Source organism: Dipteris shenzhenensis, chromosome 1 (assembly GCF_047967505.1).
Source record: "Dipteris shenzhenensis isolate YYH24624 ecotype China chromosome 1, Dip_SZ_1.0, whole genome shotgun sequence".
Taxonomy (NCBI): domain Eukaryota; kingdom Viridiplantae; phylum Streptophyta; class Polypodiopsida; order Gleicheniales; family Dipteridaceae; genus Dipteris; species Dipteris shenzhenensis.
The window spans coordinates 57,681,991-57,695,949 of NC_141596.1; positions in this window are offsets into that span (position 1 = coordinate 57,681,991).

Here is a 13,959-nt window from a genome sequence, read left to right on the forward strand (position 1 = left end):
TGGCCATGGGGAACCATGTGACCTTGGTTTGATTTGATTGATATCCTCCAACTCGGCATGCGGCATCAAAATGTTGAAGGAATCTTGCTGGATCGTCCCAACCATTGTATTTGGGAATTGCCCAGGGGGCACCTGTCTTGTTTGTTATTGTTGCGGCCAAAATTGTTGCGAGAGTTAAAGAAGTTATTCTCATTCACTTCCAGTTCAAGGTCACCATCATCGTGACGGCAATATGCCATGTTATGTTATGGAGGAGTCAAAGGATTGGCTGAATTTCAAAGGGGGAATTTAGGGCAGAGGGTTAATGGACGCCTTGGCCAGAGTGTAGTTGCATGCAGATTTGTTGAGAGGTGGAACGGGTTCCTCTTTCGCAAGTGCAAGTGTTGATGTAAGTGTGTTAGGGGGGTTAGAGATGCATTAGTGTAGTAGCGGCCGTCATGTTAATAATGTGCCCAGGATTGTCCCACATGAGCAGGGAAATGTGCTGGTGCAAATGGATCGTCAATTGAAGGTCACAAAATTTATGAGCTAACTAGCACAAATTAATGAGTGCTAGGAATGTTGAAATGGTATGGAATGGGCTGGAAAAATTCACCATAGCGTGGTGTTTCCGTGTGTGAAATCCTAGTTAAATCGGGAACCAGTTTGGGTCCCCAAATGGATGAGCTACGATGGGTTAAAGTAGGTTAAAAATGTGGCCCTTTTTTTTGGGGGGGGGGGGGGGAGGGGGGCACTTTGGCCTTAAGCTTGGTGTGAATGGACTTTAGTGGGAGCTAACTAAACTAGGAAAGTTAGTCTAACTGCTAGTTAGTTATATTGTTAGTTACTCTAACTAACCTAGCTATGGGCCTAACTAGCTATAGTTAGTCTATTATAACTAAACTACAATTAGTCTAACCTAACGTAACTAACTCTAGTTAGTGCAATCACCTAACTAACTGCAATTAGTGTAATTCAAGGTAAAACTAAACTAACCTAGATAATGCAAGCTAACTAAGGTTAGGTCTTTTTTTGTTTTTAATAAAAATAATAGAATTGAGGGGGGGGTGGGCGGCGGGCTGCTGGGAGGAGTGGGGGTGGAGGAGGAGGGAATGGGGGGGAAGGAGGGGGGTGTGGGGGTGGAGGGTAGGGGGAGTGAGGAGAGAAGGGAGGGGGGGGGAAGGAAGAGAGGGGGGGGGGGCGGAGGAAGAGAAGGGGGGGGGGAGGTGGAGGAGGGGGTGCGGGGGGGAAGGAAGAGGAGGGGGTGCTAAGGGGGGGGGGGGGTGGTGGAAACTTGACAGACATAAAAATTGACGGAAATTAAAGGGGAGGAGGGGATGATCACCTACAATGCTCTTCCAATTCTTTCTCTAGATAACCGAATTGTTGAGGGTGAATGGATGGTGGGTGGATGGCTATGTTATCATTGCGAGGAGGGCTCGAAACAACTTGATGATGAGGATGGGAGTAGGGTGGTGGTCGATGGAGAGGGAGGAGGGTCTTGCGTAGGGCTCGAAATGGGGAAGAGGATGGAGGCTAGATGTGGAAGAAGAAGAATGAGGGGGTGGAGTGGGTTTTTATAGGAATGGGTTTAGGGTTCTGGTAAAACTCTAAAGACTTCCTGGGCCATAACTTTTCATGGTTAGGTCGGATCGCTCTTCTGTAAAAAGGTGAAATGTTCAAAATTGCAAGCTCTACACATTAGTGTCCATGAGATAGCCTGATTTTTTATTCAAGTGGCTTATTTTTAGCAAATAAAGAAAATTTCTTATGGTAGTAATTCAAGGTTGATGTTTGGGTTTGATATTTTTGGCTAGAGTTGGAATTTTTTTTTACTCTCCTTGCTTTTTAGTGCTATGTTCGTGAAAGTTTGTGGTAGTTTGTTTTTTACACATCCTTGCTTATGTTTACTCGTTACTTGAGATGCTAGTCTCCCCGAGAGTGGTGCCAAGTGTTGGCTCTTTCCCATGGCTTTTATAGGAAGAGCAAGGTTTTCTCAGTTTACATGGTTCCAAGGCTTTTTGTCACCTACATATATATCGGTGTTATTATTTATAGTATAAGCACGTAGCTTAGGACCTCGGGTCGTATTCCAGTGAGAGACGTAGGCTTAAGTGTAATAAGCAAAAACATTGCATGCATGTGTAAAAGGAATGGGCATCATCATGATTGGAGTAATGAAGGTTTTTGCCTTCATTGGGGGTTGAAGGGTTCTCGAAGGGTTTAGGAGGAGTTTTAAGGGTTAGAGGGAGGTTCCAAGGTTTTGAAGAAGGTTCTAGGGTTTAGAAGAGGGTCCAATGTCTAGAAGAGGTTCCAAGGTTCAGAAGGGGTTTAAGGGTTAGAAGGAGGATTCAAAGTTCAGGGCAGAGTACAGGAGGAGCATGGGAGTGGGAGAGAAAGAAGGTGTAAGAGCATGGGGGAGGAGGAGAGAGAGGAGGAGGGAGGAGAAGAGGGAGGATAAGGGAAGAGGAGGAGGGAGGAGGAGAGGGAGGAGACGGGAGGAGGAGAGGGAGGAGAAGGGAGGAGAAGGGAGGAGGAGAGGGAGAGGAGGGGTTGCAAGGTTAGGGGAGAGGAGAGGAGGAGTTGCAAGTTTAGGACATGCTTTTGGATGTGGACTGCAAGGAAGTATGGACACTTGGAGATAATTGCTTGGAATACCAAAGTAGAACTCAACACAATGCCCCAAAGAGTGTGGGTTTCATTCCATTATGGGGTATTTATACAAGTTAGAGAGCTTCTCTCTCTGCATGTAGGAATTATAAAACATTCTCTCTCTACATGTAGAACTTGCATCTAAGATGCACACATAGAAGTTTCATATTGCATGTAGGAGTTGCATGTAGAAGTTGCATGTAGAACATGCATGTAGGAGTTGCATGTACAAATTGCATGTAGGAATCATATGTAGAACTTGCATGTAAAACATGCATATAGGAGTTGCATGTTGAAAATGCATGTTAAGGAATCATAAGAGAGATTATTCCTAGCCTTATGCACGTACAAGCGGAGCTTTGTTGCTACCCTACACACACATTCTGTGCTACCTAAGTCAATGTTGGCACAAAGACAACAGTTGGCAATAGGCCCCCCTTTGGCAGGGGTTTGGGGGAAGCACCCTCAAATTCAAAATACGTGAAAATTGGTGCATGAGTTGCTCATGAGTTGTGTAGTCAAATTTGTTAGATAAGGGTGTGGCTCATATAGTAGGAGAACAGTTAATGTAATGCTTCTATCTTGTATCTTCTCAATTGTTAGATAAGAGAAATGAAGGACTGGCGATTTCTCAATGTATGTAGCCCAAACTAGGTGAACCACGTATATTGGTGTCTCTCTGTCTCTTTCATTCCGTGCATTTTGTGTATTGTGTATTTTATGCATTTTGCTTCTTGCATTGTTGCTCTATAATTGTGTTGTTCCGAACAACTAGCATTAGAGCATGTTAACATCCATAGAGTACAATCGTTGAATGTAGGGTAATCAATGATTAGAGGTGATTAGGCTTCATGATTTACTTCAACAGTTGTAGCCATGGAAGGAGTACAGTACAAGCTCAGAATATTTGAGCTCCAAATATCCCAAGGTCAAAGATTGCAAACAACGAGCACAAGTTGCAGGTTCCAGCTCATAGATTGCAGGTTCCAGCTCATAGATTGCAAGTTCTAGCTCACAGGTTGTAGGTTCCAGCTACAAGCTATGGTTAAGTGTCTTGCGGGAGTTAAGCCTCACCACTACAGGTTTTGAGCCTCGTACAGGGGGTTTGAGTCCCAAATAGCTTAGGTCTTGGAGACGCGAGGCTAACACAAGTGCTATTTGGGAGCCGGTTAGGAATACCTCCTAATGCCAGGCTTGTCCCAAGCACTCTTATATGGTTAACACAAGCACTATTTTTGCTAGTAGGAAGATATGGAAAGAATAGCAATATGCCTTGGCACCCTACGAGCCTAAGAGCCTTTTAATGTAAAGAGAGGGAGAGTGCTTAAAGAAAAAGGGTTGGCCCTCCTTTCAAAAGGTGACATATATAAAAGGTCAAATGGTTGACTTTGGTCTTCATTGTTGTGTGCACAAGTTTGGAATACAAGCTCCCTCTTCTCTTCCAAGAGTGTCTTTGGGTGTTCCCTTGTTTCCTTTGTAGTTCCTTTGTGTTTGCCACTCCATCCCCCTTCACTCTCTCCTTCTCCCTCCCTTCTCCCCTCTCTTCTCCCTTCTCCCCCTTCCCTCTATCTCTCGTGGAAACACATTGCAATAATCCAAGAGTCGCTTGAGTGACACATGTGGATGTCGCTCGTGCCTTGCATTGCTCTCACAAGGACTAGCTTGGAGTGGAGGTCCTTCAAGATCCCCATGGCACATGAGTCACCGTCGAGGCTACACATTTTTGGCACCACTGTCGGGGAATGAAGGCATGCTTTTTGCATTACACTTGCCTTCTTTAGTTATCTACCCATTACACAAGGCTTCAAGCTTAACTTGGAGCTTTGTTAGTGGAGTTGTAGGAGAGGAAAGGGTGAAGAAGTGTGAGTTTTGATGGAAAAGTTAGGAAAGCTATCATTTTCTGTTGGAGAGCCTTTTTTATCATTTGAAGTTTGTTTTTAATGTTTCTTAGTGTTTTGAGTTGGTAGGAAGATAGTTTGAAAGATTGCTAAGGAGTGTATGATGTCTAAACACACAATAAACAACAGAAAATGTTGATTCATGCTGAATTTTGAAGTTGTTTTGTGTGGTGAAACTCACCCCTCAAGAAATCTTGCATTTTGGCATGCAAAAGTTGTTTTTCTTTCAACTTTTTTTCATTGAGTAGGTAGACTAGGTAGTATTGCACCCCCCTAGCAGAGAAAAGCCTGAACAGAAGCTCAAAATCCTTCATAAATTAACAAAAACTAGGCGACGACATAGTGTTTCTCTATCCCCACGGGTCGGCACCATAGAGCTATCCCTCCGACCGTTGCCATAGCCGTATCTCACCAGTCAAACTTTGTTGACTTGGTGCCATGGCCATATCTTGCTGACCGAACTTCTGACCATGGCTTGACCCATTACCTTGATTAAATGTGTCAGAGTTAATTATACCGAGCCGTTGCATCTATCCCTGCGACCATCGATCCGAAAGCTCAATTCCTAGCCCCCACTCAATAATAGGACTTCGACAAGAGGATCTATCTAACATTTACCACCAAAGATCATCTAGCATAAGGTTTTATGACCCCCTTGAATTAGTCGACAAGATTTAGTGCAAAACTTTGTTCTTTGCTAACTAAGAATGATGTCCAAACTTTTAGAATTTCAACTCTATACTTATGAGGTTAGGTGAGATGGAATAGAATGGAAAGCCACGATGTTAGACCCCACCAAAGGATTTCAAGTTAGTACAAAGAGTAGTGAAATGAAGTTTGGAAATCTATGATCTTTCTTTTCCTAGATTTCTTATGCTAATAACATTGTAATGCTTATATTGATGCTCGTGAGATCACCTCTCATTTTGCCCAAGTTAGCATACAAACCTCCTATTTTTACAACAATGTCATGTGCAATAGAATCTAGACATTTCAAATGCATCTCCATCATGTTGGCTTCATCCATTGGGAAAATCCCAAATTAATGAGAGCGGTGGGTCTTGCTCTCATCTCATTTCAAGCACCATCATCATGCAACACCCTTGTTACGAAAAGAAAATAATGAAAGGGCACTACGAAAAACCCTTAAAAAAGCAAGGGTGAAAATGGCAACAAGATGAAGCGTATCATCAATCCAATTCTAATTTTATACATGGTAGAAAGGGTACAATCATTTTCACCTTGAGATGGGTGATTAAAGGCAATTCTTACAATGTGCATATCAAGCAAATCTGACCCACTACCTACAAACACTAGCAATGTTGATCAAACATTCTACTCATGCCATCTTGACTTTTCTACCTCACTAAATTCTTCTTAGAGCATATTCCCATAGCTATATAGCTAGTATATTAGAGAGAATGAGGAGGTGTGTTCCCATGTTCTTGCAACAACTTGACAGGAGAGAGTTTGAACCTACAAAGAGAGTGTGTGAGGTTGCACACTACAAGACACAGGTCTCTTTTCGACACTTTCTACGGACACTTTGCGGGCACGGGCACAAAAATCATCAGTATGGATGGTAGGCAGGGAAGATGTCAATGTAGATGACAAAATGCTATGGTTGTTATTAGTATGTGAATCATTATAGGAATCGATATATATACCGATGCACATACCACGATGGCTGACAATGCTGCCACCAATGTTTCCACCAACACTGATACTGACTCTAGGTTAAAATTTTCATATCGATGTTTTTACAAAATGTCATTTCCAAGGGACCCAAAATAAAATTTTACCACAAGTTTGTTCGTTTGAAAGATTAAAAAGATAATAGTATGTACACCAAAATTGAGATCAAAACACTCATATATTGATGGTGGTGAACTTAACATACAAATGTACAAAATGTCACTATGAAAAGGAGAGGGCCAAGCATAGGAAGTCTTGTCGATGTCAAAAAAATCAATCAGTAGCATTTACATCGACGGCTTCATCTTGATCGGTGTCTTTAGTCATCCCCACGTCCGTGGCCATATTCATATCCCGCCAATTGGTGTGGTAAGCTCATCCCTCTAACCACTTCCATCTTGCTATCCCCACACCCATTGCTATAATTATTCCATCGATTGGTGCGTTGCATCTTATCTGACCACCCGCTATTTTATTGATATCCCACCGATCAGCGCGGTAAGCTCATCCCTCTGACTGCTACTATCTTGCTAACCCCATGCTCATCACTATAATTATTCCTCTGATCAGCACGTTAGTCATTATCTCGCTGACCCCATTATCCCTCTGACCATTATCTTAAACTCATCCCTACGTCCATGGGGATACCACCTGCATCCTAACCTGTCGAACATGTGGCACTATATATCCCATCAATTGGTGTGTTATGTCCTATCTTGCCGCCCACTGCTTTACTGATATCCCACCGACCGGTGTAATAATCAATCCCTACGAGCGTCGCTATAGAGCTATCCCTATAAGCATCGCCATAGAGTTATCCCTACAACCGTGAGAATACCTTTGGGGTAGTCCAGAATAAAAATTCCAAAACTATAGTTCAGCCTAAGTGTGCCTAGTTAGAGGTCTCATACACGCACTTGCGGTCTGGGAAAATTTTGTCCAAGGATCCCGCGTCGGAAGATAGTGCTTCAAGCTATGCTCAGCCCACCTTTCACCCTAGTTGGGGATCAGCCTGACCCGGAAGCTCGATTCATAGCCCCCACTCAGTAATAGGACCCCGACAGGAGGATCTATCTAGCTCCGACGAGATGGAGAGCTTGGATGAGGTAATGCAAGACCCCTCGGGTCCAAGGGCTTCCGAGGCCCCAGTTGCTAGTGTGGCCTCTCCCAACTCCCTTGCACCTTCTATAGCCTCCAGGTTAAGAGGTACGTTCTCCAACATGTTCGGATGTTTAGGGCAACCAAGGGGATGCGAGAGGCTTCCAAGGAGGGGCATTTTACAAACCCTCAACAATCCATGTGCCAACACCTTTCGTCAACTATGGGGCTTCACACGTTCCAACCTATTGCCCATTGCATGGAACCACCGTGCCCATGCCCCATGAACCACCCCCTCTTGGAGTACAATCGTTTCTATCCATACCTGTTGCTCCAATGAATGCTGGCCTTGCTGCATCCGTTCCAATGCCTGTACCAGTAGCAACTACATGGATACCACCACCAGAGCTAGGCTTAAGGCCAACTGTATCCTGTTAGGCCCATAGTGGCACCGCCCACACCAGGTGCCCAAACAGTGTTAACTGATGATGCAATGTGCATTTTGGTGAATGCCCTAGGAAGGGGGGCCACACCACCTCCAGCCGCCCCAGTGTTTCCCACAAGGATTACGAATCCCTCAACAAGGAGCCGACCCATAACCATCTCCAAGTTAATGACCAAATTCCTTATGGAAGGGGACTTGATCTCCCATGTGGAGTGATTCAAGAAAAAATGTGAAGCCTTTGGGGCTCTGGGGGACCTAGAAATGGCTAATGTGTTTGGTCTCAGCTTGGATGGAAAAGTAGGCCAATGGTATAGGGCTTTCACCCTGGATAAAAAAGTCAACTGAGAGATGCTAAGAAAGGCCTTTATTGTGGGGTTGGCCCCCAGTGGGCATAAATGGAGCCCAATTAACCAGTTGTATGAGGTAAAGCAGAACGACAAGGAATCCCTTTGTGATTACATAGCCAAAATCAAGCACTCAATGCCCATTGCAAACCATACGAGCGGTGAGCTACGAACGATTGTTGCCCCGCTTTCTCATCGGAATGGTAGACCCGACGCTAGACGACCACCTGATGGTGATGAATTCTACCTCCTTCGATCCATACAGTAAGGTGACTATCCATATAAGTGACAATTTGATGGACAAGGCTAATGTAGATAAAACCCCAAATCCCTCAGAGATAGATCCATCAGTTAGGTCTTCCAGCGTGGAAACAATCAAGAAGGAGACCAACAAGCCCAAGGTCTTGGACATGAGTGAGCTGGCCTCCAATTCGCTAAATCAGCTAGGCCAATAGTGGAGGTCACGAACCTCCAAGGAGGCGCCAAGCAACCCCCACTTGTTTCCACAGAGAGACAACGTCTGGTGTCAGGTATGCAACTGCAACCATTTTTCTCCAATGAGTGTCCATGCCTGAGAGCAAGGCCGTCACTCTTGCGCGCACTGTCATAGATGGGGAAGCCATGATACCTCCCAATGCCGATTTTCGAGGTCCCTTCCCCAACCCATGTATCAAATGAGAACCCCATTAGCCCTGACGGCCCTATCTAATTCTCTGAATGCACAAGGTTGCCCTTTGAATAGTTCAAGCCAGTATAGGGCTCAGTCAGCTCTGTTACTACCACCCATACTGGGCCCTCAACCTCCACTACCTTGTATAACTCCAGTCAATCAAGTATTGGTAGAGGAAGTGCACAATGACTGCAAGGAGATGGACAAAAGGTAGTTTTTTTGAAACAGGCACCCACTTACAGATGAGCCTTGTTTCTTGTTTCCCCATCCTTGTGACTTGGAGCATAGTGAGTTGGAACATGCATCGGCTCCATGATCGTGCACGTAGTCAGTCTCGCAATACCTAATCCTTTGATAGGAGTTGCAAAGAGCAATGGTAGGGTGAGAAGTGTACTTCCTTTTGCTATAGAAGCACATGTTCTTAGCTTCATACATCCGATGGTGCTATCATCTTCTTCCCAGGAGAGGCCCGGAGGTGTGGTCTCTTGCTGTAGGATGGAGCATAAGGGTCTGCATCTCGGTCTCCCAGGCGGAGGCCCAAGAGGTCTACAATGAGGGTGCGATTCTCCCAAGGTGGGCAATTAGGATGGGACTCAAGTTGGTAGAGTCCAAGATTGGGATCCTCCCCAGCATGCAGATAGCACCGTCCAGCCTTCTAGAGGAGGCTGACGAAGTGTCTGCCAAATGTTGACTCTTGGATCGTTGGAGGAGAATTCAACCACCTAGAGTTTGGAGAGGACAAGAAAGGGGGTTCCTCCTTCTCCAAGATGCCAGCTTTAGAGTGGAGCATGTGGGAGTAGTTCATCTTCATGAACAGTGGTAGAGACCCTTGGAGAGATCCAGAGTTTAGCAGGATACCAGGCAGCCTCCATTTCTCATTTTGTGAGGATTACCAGAATTTGAGCGACTGCATTCGAGCAAGGAAGTGGTTCGAGCGAATACTTTCATAAATTTTGACATTCTAGTGTGATGATTTATGTTCAAAAAGTATCATATTGCTTACTTTTATGGTTGTTGTCCCACCCATGATATTGTGAGTAATAAATTGTCTTACGTATAGACAACAATTTCTAAAAATGTTTGGCTATGTTTTTGCAAGGGTCAAGCAAGAACGAGGGGTGGAAGAAAGGGGCCAAAGTATGTGTTTTTCTTGTGCAATTTCCATTTTCAAGGAAAAACATAATTAATGGAAGGAGGAGCCTCCCAAGAGGCCGCAATATCATGGCCTCTTGGGAGGCTCCTCCTGCCAATTTTATTTGGGCCATAACTTGGTCAATCAGACTCCAAATATGGTCTTGTTTGTAGTCACAATGATCGAAAAAGATATGAATGAATCCATTTATCATGCTAAAGTATCAAAATTCTAGAGCTTTATAAAGTTTGTATTTTTCTTTGTTTCATCAGAGCTAGACCTTATCAAAGTCTATATTTTCTTATGACCATGGATTTTGCTCAGATAGAGTTAGGGTCCTTGGTTTCCTCCCTCCATCCCAGAGGTGTATACATGGTCATGTATATATGAAGGTGATCCATATTTAGTTAGCATCATGGTCATAAGGTGATCAATAATTTCTTAGTTCCATAGTTTAAACATTTTATTTATATAATCATTTCATGTACAAAATGGATCAAATCATATGGGTAGGATATAAATCAATGAGCTACAAATACCTATTTGTGATGGGTTTTTCTAGGAAGAGCTTATATATCATGGGTGGTACTATTGTTGTTTGTATGTAACTCCACAAAATAAAGAAACCCCTCGCTTGTTTTTAGTATATCCCAAAGAACCACCACGCTTGTTTTAGTAAATCCCATAATTAATCCACAAATCCTAAATGGCCATTGATTCATCTTGTAATAATAGAAGCAAGACACCTCACTGGTGGTAGTAGTTAATATTCTAGGGTGCAACCAACCATCATGCTGGCGACCACTTATCCTGCACTACCACCATGCTATCCTAAAATTGTGGCAAAGTGCTATACAAAAACAATCCCCTTTAGGCTAATTCTCTTTACTATTGTCAGACTTCAACCCCACTGTGCTGGTGACCACAAATCCTAAACAAATGAATTGTTTGCCATTCATATTGTAATAAAAGAAGAAAACCACCACACTGGTGGTAGTTAATATCCTAGTGTGCAACCAACCACTGCATGGTGGTGACTACTTATCCTGCACTACCTCTGCGCTGTAGCATCTACTTTCTTGCTTTTGATAGCTATAGTAGGTAGGAATAAATGCAAAGACAATTTGCTACTTAAAACTCAAGTTCATTTGAAAAGCTAACTATATTAGAGGGGTGGTTATAGCCCCTAAGAAAGACATGGATAATATATTCCAAGATTTACTGTTATACAAAAAATAGAGTAGTTGAAGTTCCAAGAGATCAAGTTCAAGATCTTTGAAGAACTTGTGATGTGCGCAAATGCTTCCAGGAAATGCGCTTGACATAGAGCACAGTGGGAGAGTTCAGTAAAGTACTTTGGAAACTGTGGGTCCTTTTTATTTTGAAGGCCTTCCCACAGTTCCTCCTACAATTGAACCATATTCTAAATGACAATCTTGGGTCAATCTTGTGGACCACTAAGTTCCTCCTCCAAACGATCAATCTCATGTACGATAATCTTGGGTAACCGAGGGACCCATTGCAAAATGGCTTCATCCTCCGTAGGATAGGCTGAAGAAATGTCATTGTTGTTGTCATGGCTTTCCATGTCTGTCCCTTTGTTGTTCCTTCACTGGTTTGTTTTGAAGAGCATGCAACTGGTTTATATTGAAGAGCATGCAACTTTCAACGATCTTTCTATAACATCACTTCAATCAATTTGGAAATATTTATAATATTGGATCACTCATCACACTTTGGAGCTTTGTACAACATAACTTAGATCACTTTGTAAATATTTATAATATTGGATATATAAAGACATCATCATAGCGGCATCCATCATCATAATAGTGACATCTCTTCCTCTCACATTAGCATTATCCAACCACTTTATTTCAAATATTCAACTTAGTTTAATAAAAAACTTTTGTCTCACATTATGGTCCTTGGACTGGTCCTTGGCCTATCAAAGGACACTGCTAGTCACATAGTTGAGAAAACATCACTTCAATCACTTTGGAAACATTTTAATATTGGATATATACAGACATATAGATATATGTAGCCTGGGGTGCCAACCCAATATGTAATATGTTACTACCCTTGTCCAAAATCCAGGGTATGGGGGACAAGGCCCATATATAATATGCATCCATATTTTCTTAAAAATTTTCAAATATGCAAGGGAAAAATATGAAAACTTCATGTCCCTCCTCCCACAAAATATAAGGTATAGATCTTGAAAAATACGCAAGATTTTTAAATTTGTACATATTTTTCATAATATGTGAGGGCCAAGGGGGGCATAGGGGGGTCTTTTGGATGAGGGGGGGTAAAATAAAAAATACAGTAAAATATGAAAACCCATCTCCTTTCAAATTAATGTAACTTTTTCATGTGTTATCCAAATTTCAAGGTGTAAAGAGATATTTGAAGCTCTTTTACTGTATAACACAACCATGTTAATTTGAATAATTTCTACTCATGGCATATTGTTAAATTCATCTCATACTCAAGATTTTGATAGGTTTTCTTACTAAAGGGAGTTGGCACCCCAGGATATGTAGATATTCGCAATATTTCTTCTGACATTACCGTCCTTGTCCTATCAAAGGACACTAGATCCAAACTCATAGTGTTCTCTTACCATACTATGTGCTACTAAACGATCATCATGGCGACATCTCTTCCTCTCTCATGAAAATTATCCAATCACTTTATTTCAAATATTTAACTCAGTTTAATCAAAATATTTCATCTCACATTATGATCCTTTGCCTGTCAAAGGACACTATCTAGTCATATAGCTGCGAAAACATCACTTCAATCACTTTGGAGATATTTTAATATTGGATATATATATATATATATCTTAACAATTGCACTTACATTGAGAAATATGAAATAAAAAAATAAAGCAAGGTACATGGAGGTGTAAGGAATGAATTTACTTTGAGAAATATTGTATAATGCTAATCCTCTCTAAACAAATGACCAGTGGAGAATAGTCAAGAGGTATGTATACAAAATTTTCACTGAATTCCCTTTCAAAAATTGAATGGGGCAGGGGGTGGTCTCCACACTTGTTGAGGAGGGGGTATCAAGAGGGGCATTGGCTGGGTGAATCTAGACTTTGTTGTTGATGATACCATCAATGCAATGTTCTCTGAACAGCTCCACATCCAGGTCTGAGTAGAATGTACAAGGTGTGCCTTAAATCATGTTTAAATGATTATCTGGATGGCACCACTGGGCCTCCAATAGTGGCTCGGAATTCTTTTGCCATCATTTAGGATTTATTGCAGTAGCAACAAGGACTAAAATACTAGTAAAGTAGGAAAAAATATTCCACTTATCCATTTGAGACCACTTTTTTTAGTAAATCCCAAACTAACCACAGTGCTTGTTTTGTAAATCCCAAATGATAAATCCCATGCTTTTTTTTAGTATTTCCCAAACAACCACCATGTTGGTGGTAGTTAATATCCTAGTGTGCGCCCTTGCATTGGCAACCACTTATCTTGCACTACTGCCATGCTATCCTAAAATTGTTGCAAAGTGCTATCCCCTTTAGGTTGGTTCTCTTTATCTATTGTCATATTTTAGCCACTGCGTTGGTGAAAAAAATCCTAAACAAATGAATTATATGCCATTCATCTTGTAATAATAGAAGCAAACCACTGTGCTAGTGGTAGATAATATCTACGTGTGCAACCAACCTCCGAGTTGCAACCAACCAATGCTATACTAAAACGAATTGCATTACTGTAAAGTGCTATCCTAAAACAGATAAATTGTCCAAGTAAGCTTTGGAGAACATTAATAATTTAATAGATTACATACAGATTACATAGATTACATTTCAAAGACTCCTTTCCTTCAGGGCACTGGTTCCACATTGCATCGAGCAAGTCTCCTTTTTGAGCTCCTTGATTCCAGGCTTGGCCCTCCTTGCTCCTTTCCTAAAGGGGTATGGTTCCTCCCTTTAGGGGATGGTTCCACATTGTTTTGAGCAAGTCACCTTTTTCACTCCTCGATTGCAAGCTCCGACCTCCTTGCTCCTT